Source organism: Oryx dammah, unplaced genomic scaffold (genome assembly GCF_014754425.2).
Source record: "Oryx dammah isolate SB20612 unplaced genomic scaffold, SCBI_Odam_1.1 HiC_scaffold_4, whole genome shotgun sequence".
Taxonomy (NCBI): Eukaryota; Metazoa; Chordata; class Mammalia; order Artiodactyla; family Bovidae; genus Oryx; species Oryx dammah.
In genome coordinates, this window is record NW_024070188.1 from 27207663 (window position 1) to 27222315 (window position 14653).

The following is a 14653-nucleotide window of genomic DNA, read 5'->3' on the forward strand; positions in this document are numbered from 1 at the left end:
TTCTGCAAAGTAATCTTAATAATCCCATTTTATAGATGAATATGCTGAGGCTGAAGGCAGTAAAATACCTCTCCCAGGTAACACAATTATCAGCTCCCACCAAGGGATTCAAGCCTAGGTTGTAAATACCAGAATATCCTTCTCAGACAAGAAAACATAAAAGTTTCCTAAACTTGTGTTTAGTTGAATTTTTGAGGGCTTTTAGTGCTCAAAGGGCTTTTGAGTCTTGGAAGCTGCAGCTTCAGTTTGCTTTTGAACATCCTAAAGGCCACAGGGGCAGAAATAGCATTAAGTGGAGAAGTAATCCAAAAGAAGAGTCTAAAATTTCAGATACTGTATATATAGAAAGATATACTGTGCTTAGTCACTCAGTCGTGTCCGACTCTTTCTGATCCCATGGACTGTAGCCCGCCAGGCTCCTCTGTCCATAGGGATTCTCCAGGCAAGAGTACTGGAGTGGGTTGCCATGCCCTCCTCCAGGGGATCTTCCCAACCCAGGGATTGAACCCAGGTCTCCTGTATTGCCGGCGGATTCTTTGCTGTCTCAGCCAGCAAGGAAGCCTGAAAGATATACCACTTGGGTCTTTTCAAATGGATTAAAGGACGCCACACCTACGTTTTCCAAAAGGGCTATTTTCTTTTGGTGTGCCTGGACTGATGAGGTGTGTGTGTGGGATTCTTTAGAAACTTTCTGATGCCATCTCCTGGTACAGTCATGGGCTTGGGTACTGAAATACAGGAGAAATTAGCACCCATTGAAGCACCTTACAGTCTCTCTCCCCTCTGTTCCTCCAGTGATTTCTACAGGCTGAAGTTTCCTTTTAATTTCTGCATCACATCGTTAGTACAGTTTGACTTCTTGGAACTCTTGGTCACAAGATTTCAGGTTTGAAGTGATAGCTTTTGTTACTATCTTATCTGCTACCAGAGTCCCTTTTCTGTTATAGAAATTCAGAGCAGGAAAGTTGATGCTTTCCCCAACAGGTGAGTCACTAAGAAAATGCTTGAGTTCTCAAAAGGTGATGGTTCTACTCCAAGCTGGTGAATTTCATGAACAAACAAAGCTCTGTTTGTAACCCTATCAGATAAGAATAATCTGCAGTGTGTTTTCTGTTTGGTACAGGAAATAGGAGGTGGGTGATTCCACTTTGTGGAATTTGGCAATCTTCTCTTTGGTCAGTATCTCTTATTTTGTTACTCATATTTTAACAAAAAGAAAAGAGGTCTTTTAAAAGACTATGAAACCCATATTTTGAATGGAGATAGGTAAGGAAGGAAGCGTGGGATGTGTCCAGAGGTCAGACAGTTCATGTCTTTAGCTGGAGCAAAGGGTATGTGGCGGTCAGGAGAGTCAGCACCAGTTCAGGGAGGACCTTCAATGTTCGGCTGAGGAGGTTAGGCTTTCTTCTCAAAAGGGTGGGAGCTACTGAGGATTTCTGATGAGAACTGCATTTTAGGGAGACTGGTGTATTAACCATGTGTGAAGTGGAGTGGAAGATAGATAGTAGACACAGGGAAACCCGAGAGAGGTCCACTATCGTCTCCCAGGCTAAAGAAGGGAAGCAGGGAATGAAAAAGATGTCATGGGGGTAGGGTGAGGTGGCAGAGCTACAGCAGAGATAGAAATTACAGAGTCAGAATGTATATGGAGGGCAAAGGTGGTGCCAATATTTCTGCACTGGGTGAGCGGGAAGACGGTGGCATGGAGAGATGTGGAGAGAATATATGGCAGGGAGAGCACAGGTTTGAAAGGAAAGATCATGAGACCCCTTTGGGACACACTGAGTTTGAGGTGTTAATGGGACATGCAGGTGGAGATCAGAGGACGACAAGGCCTTGGAGGCTTAAGCTATTAGCTAAGTTTTTGGTCCAAGCTTCAGCTTAAATGAGCTAACCTGAATTAAGGCGTTGGTTGAAGCAGTAATACTGGATGAGAACATGGAAGCACCCAAGCGAGCAGCCAAAACTAAGGGATACCAGGTCCTTGAAGATCCTGCCTTAGGGAGCAGTTGGAGAAGGGCTTAGATAAATTGTTGAACAGGAAGAGAGCAGGGGTCTGGAAAGCTGAGGAAAGAGATTTAGGAAGGAAGGGGTCAGTACTATTCACTTTGGCGAAGGGGCTGAGAAGGTGGCGGATGGAAGCTGGTGATCTTTGAGAGGACAATTAAGAATAGCAGTGTGGGTCAAAGCACAAGAAAACACACTGAAAATGACATTGGGTGTAATTAATGTCGCTGCAGTAGTACAATGGAATTGAAATATAACATTTAGCTAAATTGATAACATAAATACTTTCTAAGTGTTTACTATGCGTGTGTGCACGCAGAGTCACTAAGTTGTGCTTGACTCTTTGTGACCCTGTGAACTGTAGCCCGCCAGGCTCTTCTGTCCGTGGAATTCTCCAGGCAAGAACACTGGAGTGGATTGCCAGTTCCTCCTGCAGCGGATCCTCCCAACCCAGGGATTGAACCTGCGTCTCCTGTGTCTCTCCTGCATTGGAAGGCGGATCCTTCCCCACTGGGCCAGCTGAGAAGCCCAGGTGTTTCCTATACCACTCAGAAATTAAAAATTTAAATGCAATAGTACATTTAAATATGGTTTACATGGCAAATTTTATGTCATATTTTACCACAAAAAAAGTAGGAGAAAAATTTTAACATTTCAAAAGTTGTATTATTCTCTACACTTTTCCTATGCTTGAAATATATCATAATAAATTGCTTTAAAAAGTGGAGAAAAAATTAAGTGGTAAGTCAGAAACAGACGTTGCAAATACAGAATACTCTCTAGAGGAGTTTGAGAACTGAGTGAAGGAAAAAAGGATGCCTGACAGAGCTTGACGAGGGTAATGGGATAGAAAGAATTTATTTTTCTTTTGATGAGGCAACTTGGACATGTTTCCTGATTTAGTATGAGGATCCAGAGGCAGGGAGAGAATGAAGGTGGGGGTGGGCATGGAGTGGGTTGAGTGGTGAAACTCAAAAAGGTATGTCTATGTCCCAACTCTTGGAACTATGAATGTGACCTTATTTGGAAAGAGGGTCTTTGCAGATGTAATTAGAGGATCTTAAATTTAATCTGGATTATCCCAGTGCATCCTAGTCCAAGATACAGAAGACACAGAGAGAATAGGAGAAGGCCACGTGAAGACAAAGGCAGATGGCGGTGATGCAGCGTCTGCGAAGGAGTGCCTGGTGTCACCAGAAGCTAGAGGCAGGGAAGGAGTCTCCCCTAAAACTCCTGGAGGCAGCATGGCCCTGCTCACAGCTTGGTATCAGACTTCTGCCCTCCGGAACTATGAGAGAATACATATCTATCTATTGTGTTCAGCCATCATGTTTGTGATTTTTTGTTACACAGCTTAGAACAGTAATATAGGGGTGGGGTGGGAAGGGCCTTTGGCCACAGCCTGGTCCTGAAGCAGACCTGGGGCTGGGTCTCAGGCATTACAGTGTTCCATGCGCAGCCTGGGGGCAGCACAGCTAGGTGCTCGGTGATTAGTAAAGGACCTCTGGGCTCATAGAAACAGCACAGGATTTCATTCGCAGAAATAATTTTCCTTTGTCTTCACATTTTCTTCTCCCTTTCCCATTCAATCTTAGGGAAAATCAACAAAGATTTCACAGTACTAATTTTTCCCTTGCACCTTCCATCTTTTCAGCTGCTGACAGTGGAGCCAGCATGGCCCTGTGGGTTTCCAGGGGAAACCTTTCCTGGGAGCTTACACCTCACGCTCCTTCGCACAGACCAAGTGACACGGGGGCTTGTGATCGAGCTGGGCAGCAGGTGGTGAAGGGGAGAGCTCTGGGGAGGCCTGGAGACAAGCTTTCCCCTCATAACTGCTGTGTATATTAGCTGTTGACTTAGATCATCCCAGTCCTTCCAAATTCCAGTAACAGAGAGGGCCTCATTGAGGCACTTAACAACCAGAGAGAGCTGACTGTCCCTTTAGTCAACTCTCTCTGGTGTTTGAATGAGCCGCTTATTCCTAGCCCAGCAAAAGCTGATGGATATGGTGGAAAAGCCTTTCCCAGGGAGAAACTAGAAGACAGAAGCTTCTAAGTTGCCTGAGGACAGGAGACACTGCCACACATGTGAGCCTTGCACGCTGGAGTCCCATGCACACAATAGATGCCCAGCAATGTCTTTTGTTTTTACATCTATACAAGGAACTTCACTCTTTTAAATTTAACCCATACTCCACTCTACTTCCCACGTGGAATATTTCATCATTACAAAACTACCAAAGTAATTTAACAATTTTTTTTTTTTTAAAAGCAGGCTTTACTGAAAAGCTTCTGGCTAAGACCTTTGAATCTGTCCCCTTGAGGGGCTCCAGGGCAGGACTCCAGCAGGGTGGTGTAAGACTTACTGTCCTGACGTGGGTGGCAGTTGTTAGAATAGGGACTGTTTTGTTTCATTAACAGTGAAGCATGCTGTCAGCTGGCAGCAACCGCCACAGCAAAAGATGCAACCAAATCCGACTCTGATCCATCCTGCTCTAGCCACAGGCAAACTTTTCCCTTTTATGGGTTCTCCAGGAGAAAGATGAGAATCAGACCAGGAGAGCCCCCTCAAAGAGGAATTATGTTGAAGTCAATGTAATGCAATCCGAACATTCTGTCGCCCTAAAACTGCCCCTAGCACTGTTTTCTAAAAGCAGAATGCAGTATCCAGAGGGGTGTCTTGGATTCCACCCAAGAGATTTAGTTTTTGAAGAGCCTAAAAGATTCCCAGCACATCATGAGTATGAGAGCCAGATTCCAGAAGGTTATACTGTCCGTGGGTGCTACCCTGCTTATCAAGAATTTGACAGAAATAAACGTTCATTCAGCTGAAATAGATGCATCTAAGAGGCAAACCTTCCTTAAACCCCACTAATGTACAACCTCAATCCACAACTGGATTCAATTACCGCGTGGAAAGAGAGGCATTTTCTCATAAAGCCGCTCTGTTTCCGTGCCTGGCTGCGAGCAGGGTCAGCCATGACAAAGACAAGCCTGTGCGTTGTATTTCTTTTCAAGCTCTTTTGCTGGTACTGCCAGGCCCCAGGCTGTTTGGATCAGTTATGTGGGGGCAAGTTTACTTGTTTTGGCTTTCAGCCTTTCTGTCCAGTGTTGAAGATAGAAGAACAAGCTTGTGACCTATTGATCCGTAGAACTGATGGGCTACCCAGCCGGACCCAGTGGTTATACCATGTCCACGTGTCCCTCAGGTGCAGCACTTCTGAGGAAGGTAAAAATTCTAAGGAAGGAGTGTGGGGGAGACTGTAGGGCACCTAGAGGGGTCTAGCATAAAGGAGTCTGAATGCTGCTGTTCTCAAATATTAATATATAGAGGGTGCTTGCTATGTGCCACTTCCTCCTAAGAGCTTTGCATATAGTAACTCATTCAATCCTCCCAACAAACCTCTGAAGTACTATCACTATCTGCACTTTACAGATGGGGAAATCGAGTCACAGAGATGAGTTTCCAAAGGTTACACAGTAAATGGCTATTGTCAAAGAGGAAGTTGCAGAAATTTAAAAACCATCACTGGCATTTATTTAGCCACTAAGCACATATGCAGCATTCTTCATTCATTCTTTACTTCAATACACTCAAAGGTATTTTGTATTGCTATAAGCACATTTTAAATCATAAGACCCAGGAGACCCACGTGGCCCAGCCTGCCTTGGGGCAGAGAAGAAATGATTCTTATGGAAAGCCAGTGAGCTTTCATAAGAGATAACTGCACCCAAAGGAGGTGAAGACCAAGCCCTCAGTTGTCTGATCAGCAGCTCAAGCTTCTTGCATGAATGTGGGTCTCTGATAGGGAACTCTGGGGCCTCTGACTGGGAGTGAACCTCGGGCCTGTGCCTGTGAACACAGGTACAGTCCAAGTTCCCACCCATCAGCTTAGTTCATTTTGACTGGTATCATTTTGTTGCCTCTTGGTTCCAAATTTACTCTTCATTACTCGCTTGACAATAATGGAAAAGCAGTTCTCTTTGACAGCTAATGTGGTGTTAAGTTGTGTTGGCAAAGGGTCTGGCAGGGACACTGAGGAGTGGCTCTTCTTCCAGGTTCCAGTACACTGGGTCATTAGGACCATGCAGCGGGCATGGCTTTGCCTGCAATGCCAGGTAGCCACAGCAGTAGTGTCTTCCTCTGGGTAGCTTCTCTGGGCACCTCCCTGTGAATGACTTCTGTTGGAACCTCCACAGGAAGCTTCATAATAGAATGCCCAAATGGGCACCCCACTGGGTAGCTTTGCAGTTAGTCTGGGGCCCAGTACCCCGTTCTATGGATGGCTTCCTCAGTACTCCAGAGAACAGGTTCTGCAATGCTTCACCAATATGGCCCCCAATGAACTTTTCTACCATCCAGGGAACATACCTGGGCGGGCACACCCTCTCCAAAGAGGAGGTATAGATCTCGACCCTGAGAGGAGGCAACCTCTTCCTGAACTTTCTGTCTCAGCCCTAGGGGTCATAGCTGCGCCCTGTGTTTCTATTCCTGTTTTCCTTTAGTGTTAGCTTTACCTCTTCCAGTGCTGAGCCAAACTCATGGTTACTCCAATTCCCTTTCAATAATTCTTTATGGTTAACTTTCTTTGTAGAAGTTACTGTGTGATTTCCATCTCCTGTTTGGACTCTAATATTAATACAGTCACTGTATTTTTTAGTCCACCCTTTAAAATAAAAATGTAGCCTCCTTTAAGAAGCATGGAAGAAACAAAAACATAAAAACACTTGCACAGTAAATACTAATGTTTAAGTAAGATATTTACTACTAAGTTACAAAGCTCTGTATCCTCTTTCAACTCTCAGTTCTATATCTGCATGATTCTTGCATAGTGGTAATCCTTGAACACAACCAAGTCTGTGTTCTGTGTTTACCAGTTTGACATTAAACAGTTTTGTGCAGTCCTATGTAGCCACTGTCCACATGCTCTTGTGTTTATCATCAGTCATGGCAATATAACATTCTATCTTTTTATACGCTAAAATTTGCTCAGCTAGTTCCTGAACATTGGCCATTTGGGTTGGTTCCTGCTTTTCCATGCTACAAAAAGTACAGAAATATCTTTGGGCAAGTTGCATCAATGTTATGTAATTTTTCCTGCTGTCTCTCCCTTTCTCCTTTCTCTAACAGCTGGGCTCACACATTTTCCCACTGGTAGACAACAGATTACTGCAACAGAGGAGACATATATGGGGGAATACCTGCTCATGAAGGAGGATGGAGCTTTTACTGAAGTAAAGGCTTCAGGAAGCAACAGATGCTTGACTTACTTAGGGCGCAGCTCTTGCCAGCAGGAGACCTGGGCCTCAGGGACAAGGGACAATAGCTGGTCGGAGTGGGAAACACTGAGAAGAAAGTCCTTCCAGAGACCAGGACTGCCTTTTTCTTGAGTCTCTCATATTGTAACTTGTGACTAATGCATTAGTCATACTGAACACGTGGAAACTACACAATATATACTAGAAAAACATTTTAGTTCTCAAGAATAGCCTCAAAATCAGACAATACTTGAAGTAATGGAGAGTGGGAAGGCACATTGCGATTATTGCTCTCTGACATTTTAAACCACCAAGAACTCAATTGTTTCCTGAATTCCCAGAGAGTCAAGGAACACGAAAAACCCTCTTTGTCATACAGCTAAGTAAATGTTAACCTCATACTTAAATCTTTTTTTTCCTCACAAAAAAGCATTCCTGGAACGGTGCCCCAAAAGGAGCTTAGGCATAAGCGTTCACCATATGAGGTTCATACATAATGCTTATCTGAAGATTATTTCATATCCATTCTTAAAAAATACCTTTGCTGTTCATGCATTTCTCAGTTAAATTCTCTTGTCACTTTGAAGATACTGTTCTAGTTTTCTGGGTTTTGTTGCTGTACAACAAAAAGGTGTTGGCTGACAACCAAATTATTTCTTTGTAGATGATGTGCCTCTTTTTTTTCTGTTTCTTGCCTTTAAGCTCTTCCTTTTTGAGCTTAGCATGCTGCAATTTTACAACAATGTGCCTGGGTATAGATTTTAAAAACTGATGCTTTAAGGTATACATGATACTTTCTGTGGATCGACATTGCTCACCAGTGGAGCTTCTGGTCCTTTATCCCTTTGGATATTGCCTTGCCACCTATTCTCTCTAGTATTTTCTGGGACTCTCATGATCAATATATTAAATCTCAGTCTCTCTTCTAAGTCTTAACCTCTCTTTCATATCTTCTATCGTCCTGTCTCTCTGTACTATATTCTGAGCAATTTCTTCGGACACTCTAGTTAACTGATTCTCTTTTCAACTGTGTCTTTGTTGCTATTTAGTTAGACTCTTTTGCAGCCCCATGGACTGTAGCCTGCCAGGCTCCTCTGTCCAAGGGATTTCCCAGGCAAGAATACTGGAGTGGGTTGCCTCCTGTTTAATCTAGCCATTGAGGTCCTAATGTCTACAATTATATTTTTCATTTATAAATGTTTTACTTGGCTCTTTTTCAAATCTGCTGGGGAAAGACATGTTCCACAGTCTCTCCGTACTGGCACACACTTAGTGATTTCATCCTGGTTTTCTTTAAGTCATACGCAGTATTTTAAACTCTGCATTTAATAATTCCAATTCCAAAACCCTAGGAGTGTAAACGCGTTGCTTGCTGCTTCTGCTTTGTCTTTCCTGTGGTGGCCTTCTTCCTTGCTGTTTGGCCGTCTTTGATTTGAAACTCACTTTGCTCCACCTGTGGGCCTCCTAAGAGCCTCCCTTGGAGGAGTTGACTTCAGCAGAGGCCTCCCTTTGCTTCCTCCAAGACCTAGAAGGCCAAGCAGCCCCCTTCAAGGGTCAGGGCTTAAAGCAGGAGACTTAGTTTGGCCGTTGACCCTTGCGATGGTCTAAGGCTTAGTGTTCTACTTTGTCCTGTGCTTCCCACCTCCTGCTTAAGCATGATTGCAGCTCATGGCTCACTTCTTTGGACTTTAAAGGGTTTCTTTGCTATCTGCAAGCTCAGCAGCACACATTAAAACCACACTGTATTCAGGATCTAACTGTATTGTGGCAGGAGGGTCTTCAGAGGATTGGCTCTGCTGTAATGTTGGGAATGGGTGGCGTGTATTCATGATATTCAGGGCATTCAGACACAGCAGCACAATATGCACAGGCTGAAGGAGATCTGGTTTGCACGTCAAAATTTTAAGATACTACAAAAGATACAAGAGGAAATCTCAAAGCTCTCTGCGCTTCATATATATATATATATATATGTATGGACGTGTACGCGTGCATAGATGTATAACACACACATATACTTTTGTATATATAATAAAAAAGAGACTGGTGAAGAGCTGATACCTGAAGTATTTGAATTCCTTTACGGAGCTGAAATTGGTATTCAGAGTGGGGTAAATAGAGGCCCCAAGAGGGAATCAGTAAGACCTTATCTTTGAGTCTCTATTTATAAACCAGATCTTGCCCTACTGGTATTTTATCCCTTTGGCTTCATAATTATAAGACTTAGCTAGTAATTTTCATACGAATATCCCTTTTGAAAGTTCCCTATAATTTCCTTATTTACAAGATGGGTGCTCATTAGAGTCCTCCTGGCTCTATTGGGTGACTTTTATCCACAGACAACAAATGGATGGACCATGTCATTTTCTCTGCTCGATGATCTTGTAGTGAAGGATGCTGAACTCAAACAACAGCTTAAAGAGATGCACCTTGCTTCCTACTTCTGCATGCAAAATTAATGTTTTTCCCTTTCAATAGGCACTTTCTCAGAAGGTTTTGAGAGGACTGGTTTTTGCTTTCATCACTAAAGTCTCCTCTGGGGGCAAATGGATACTTGTGTATGGATGGCTGAATTCCTTTGCTGTCCACCAGAGACTATCACAACATTGTTCATCAGCAAATAAAAATAAAAAATAAAAATAATTAATTAAAATCCCTCTGATGTGTATCCACCTTCCCCCTGGTACAGCAAAGTCTGCCTGGCTCTGCCTCTGCCCAGCTCTGCAGCTGTCTACTGAACTTTATAGTCTTCTCTAGTCTTCCACTGGAGAAGGAAATGGCAACCCACTCCAGTGTTCTTGCCTGGAGAATCCCAGGGACCGGGGAGCCTGGTGGGCTGCCGACCATAGGGTTGCACAGAGTCGGACACGACTGAAGCGACTTAGCAGCAGCAGCTAGTTTTCCAAGCAGAATGATCTGAAACAAGGCTTGCTTCTGGGTTGGGAATTAGTTGAAGAAAATCTGGGCTCCGAACAAAATCCACATTTAAAAGAGTGTGTCTTTTCTTTTATTGGCTTTTGTTCTAAAAAGCAAAGGCTGAAAAACAGCTGTTAGCTGTTTACACAGTATTTTTTATTTAAGTGTTAGACAATAGCTGTTTTCTTCTCCACTAAAATGGCACATTTTTTTCTCAGGCCATTTAAGTCTTCTCTCCCTGTGGTCACAAGTATTGGTATGCACCTCCACCCTCTCCCTAGGTTTCTGGAGGAGATTAAGCTTTTACGTTGTGTTTTTTTTTTTTCCTTCAGTTTCTGTTTTTTTTTTTTTTTTTGAAGTCTGACTTGGGTTTCTCAGGATAGTTGGCTGAATTTGGTTATCAGGTCAGAATGTTGCAGGTCACTTTTGGGGTCAACGTGACAGGTACTCACAGCAGACACTCTAGAGAAAATTTCTTTAGTTTCAGAGTGTTTGTGGCTAGATCACACGAGCAGAATTAGCTATGGACTTAGTGATGCTCATCTATTCTTGAGCCCTAAATATTGCTGGATGGTTTCCTCTGTTTGTAATTCAGAAGATGATTCCTGCCATTCTCCACTTTCTTGGGCATTTTCTAGGGATACCATCCTTCATCATCACCCTCACTATCCAGAGCTAAGCATCACACCATGCGCGAGGCTACATCTAACCCAGTTTCCAGAACTGGGAAATTCTTACAAGATGTCATCCAAGAAGCACTGCAAGCTTGTTGAAATCAAGATGACCATGGACGAAAGACAATCTTCGTCCTCTTCACTAGGACACTAGGTATTTGCAAATCCGTAATGACACTGCCACCTCCAATCCCCTAAAAATCCCCTAAAGTTACTCCTCAATCTTACTTTCTGTCACATGTAATTAAACAATATTTACTCTTGTTTAATAAGGAATAACACATTATGATCTTTTTCTCTTAAAATAAGTGGTCCAAAATTAGATATTAGAAAAAACAGTCCCCATGTATACAACACCAAATACTAGGCTTGTTAAGTCATTATTTCAAAAACAGGATTTGTGATAAATAATATCCCCCTTTGGGAGATGTAAGTTTTTGATATATTAAAGACTCTGAGAAGTCTTGTAGCAAAGAAACTTTAGGAAACTGTTTTCATGGGACAACTCTTAACCTCTCTCAGGACATCCACTGGGAAGAATGGGTTGTGAAGTCTGTCTTGAAGTTCACGTTGTCGGCATCCTCACATTCTGCTTGGCAGCTCAGGCCTTGGAGCCCCTGGGAGTCCTGATCTCAGTCACCCTATCCTACCGCTGCCAGCTCTCCACAAACCTCATCAACTCCCTTTGCTTGTGGGGCAAGTTCAGGTCAGGAGCCAATGCCCAATAATGCTATCAGTCAGGCTGCCACTGACTTGAACTAAGAGGAGAGAAGCACCCATGGTTGACAAAGAACCGGCCCCTTCTCTGCCACTATCTTCACCTGCCCTCTTCCTTACTGCGGACGCCTCTCTCATGCAGTACATCTGCTTCCATTATTAACCACTGTGTGGTTTACCTGCCGCCTTGACAGAGCCATAACTGGTGTGAAAGAGAAGGGTGAACCACAGCACCCTCAGGGACAGGTATTCCCGAAATACAGGAGTATGGGCATTTACCCGGAACCACATTAAGGCTGGCATGGAACATGAATTCTAGATTGAAAAGGGCCTGGCAACCACAAACAAACACATGTGACTTTGCAGAGAGGGAAAAGCAGACACTGACTTGGAACACTGCATTACACGCCCACAGGTGCCAACTTCCTGAGTGCGGAGGCACCCATTTCAGTCCAGACACCAGAAACCTTTGTAAAATCATGTGCCAAGGTTCTGCCCACTCTCCCACTGGGCATCCAGGGGCAGCTTAGGGGGAGCGGAGGGGCAAGATGGAAGAGGAGGGAATGAGGACATTCTCACATGCCACTGTGACTTCTCACTGCAGAGAGACTTTCATCTGTCAGTGAAATCTGCCTGTATCACGCTTGCCATGCACGCATGCCACAGGTTGCATGCAGTGTTGGGCAACAGGTTTATTTAGTTGCCCAACTCATGCCCACATCCAGTGGGCATGCCAGGAGAAAATGAAAAGCTAGAAACTGTTTGCATAACAATAATTAGTTTCATAGCTAAGTTACACACAATAGTGCTTTCAGCCCCCAGGAGCAAGTAAGGCTGATAAAATGTTTATGGGCTAGTAAATTTTTTTCTACTAATTTGCAAGGCGATAATAAAACCCATGAACTTGATGGCCTGCAGGAAACATAACAAGAACTGGGAATGTACAGTAATTTGGAGCTAGAAGGCCTCTTAAGGTCCTAAAGGAAATGACTCCCAGAAAGGAGATGAACCACAGTATTTTAAACAGAGAAGAATGATGCTAAGTTTGTGCTTAACCAGTTACAGCCTGGGAAAAGACCTTCCAGAAACAAATGGTGGAAGCTTCCTGCTTTCAATTATTCTTGCTTTAAAGAAAAAAATTAGTTCAAATATACAAAAAACTATCTTCAAATGAAAACAATGAATGAAGTACAATTTATCCTGCCTTGTAATATTAATTTAGGACTGCAAGTTTTTTTCCTGCAATATACACAGTCACACTGCGCCCTCTTGTGGCAAAAATGATTACAACCAGAATATAGAAGACACACCCCGCTGTATTTTACACTGTTAATGACCAGATTTATCTGGCAAGCTGTTCAAGGGAAAAGACAGTTTGCAGAAGGTGGTTGACAAGAGAGTCACTGCTGGGACACCTGTGAGCATGGACATCTGAGTGGGACTGTTCTTACACAAGGGGAGTTGCAGCTGAAAGGAATCCTAACCTTTTCACAGATGCAAAGAAAAACTCATCACAGAAAACTGAGTTTTAATTTTCTGTTTGATATTAAAGCTTAACCATCTTAACATTTTACAGCTAGCCCCATCTATAAATAACAATAATTGCTAGCATGTAGCAAATGTGACAGGCAGTTTGTACACATGACCTCATCTCGTCTCAAAACTATGATGTTATATAGGGAAACTGAAGCTTGGAAATAGGAAGTATTTGTTGTGTGTTTACCCAGTTAGTGAATGGCAGAGCAGGGATTTGAATGAATCTTCCCCTCATTCCATAAGCCTGCACATTTTCCATTGTGCTGACTTGACTCTAACCAAATATTTCTTGAGTACTTAATACCTGTGAGACACTGCTGCTGGGTGCCCTGGGGACTTATAGAGTGTAAGATACTCCCCATTCTTCAGGAATTTATGGCCTAGACAGGGGATTAAAAACATACATGGAAAAGAAGCCACCATACAATGCAGGAGAAGGCAATGGCAACCCACTCCAGTACTCTTGCCTGGAAAACCCCATGGATGGAGGAGCCTGGTAGGCTGCAGTCCATGGGGTCGCTAGGAGTCAGACAGGACTGAGCGACTTCACTTTCACTTTTCACTTTCATGCACTGGGGAAGGAAATGGCAACCCACTCCAGTGTTCTTGTCTGGAGAATCCCAGGGATGGGAGAGCCTGGTGGGCTGCTGTCTATGGGGTCACAGAGAGTCAGACAAGACTGAAGTAATTTAGCAGTATACAACGCAGTGTACAAGGACCATCTATGTAGAACTATTTTTAAACAAAGGATCGGTATGGTCATGTACATTTTCTCCATCAACTTCAATAGATTTTGCTTTTGGCCATGAGTGTGAGCAGGACCTGTGGCTCACTTCTAACCAATAGCATATGGCAAAGTTGATGGGACACACATGAGTATGTGTGATCATATGTCTATGTTACTTCAGATCTTAGCAACCACTTTGCTACAGTCTCTTTCTGGCTTTGAGGAAGCAAGTGATCATGCTGTGAAACCCTATGTGGTGAGTAACGAACTATGGGCATCATTTAGCAGCAGAGGGTGGCCTCTGGCCAATAGCTAGCAAGATGTGAAATCCTCAGTCCTGCCAGAAAATGAATTCTGTCAATAACTGTCCCGGGGGAGCCATGAACGAGTTCACAGCCTGGAGGACATCTCGACTGCAGCCTTGTGAGCCTCTAAGCTGAGGTGTCACCTACCCATTCCTGGACTCCTGTGTTAGTCATTCAGTCATGGCCAACTCCTTGTAGTCACAAGGACTGCAGACCCCTAGATTCCTCTGCCCATGGAATTCTCCAGGCAAGAATACTGGAGTGGGTAACCACTCTCTTCTCCAGGGGATCTTCCCAACCCAGGAATCGAACCCAGGTCTCCTGCATTGCAAATGGATTCTTTACTGTCTGAGCTACCAGGACTCCTGACCCACAGAAATAGTGAGGCAACAAAATGTATGTTATTTTAAGCCAATAAGTTGGTGTTCGGAGAAGGCAGTGGCACCCCACTCCAGTACTCTTGCCTGGAAAATCCCATGGATGGAGGAGCGTGGTAGGCTGCAGTCCATGGGG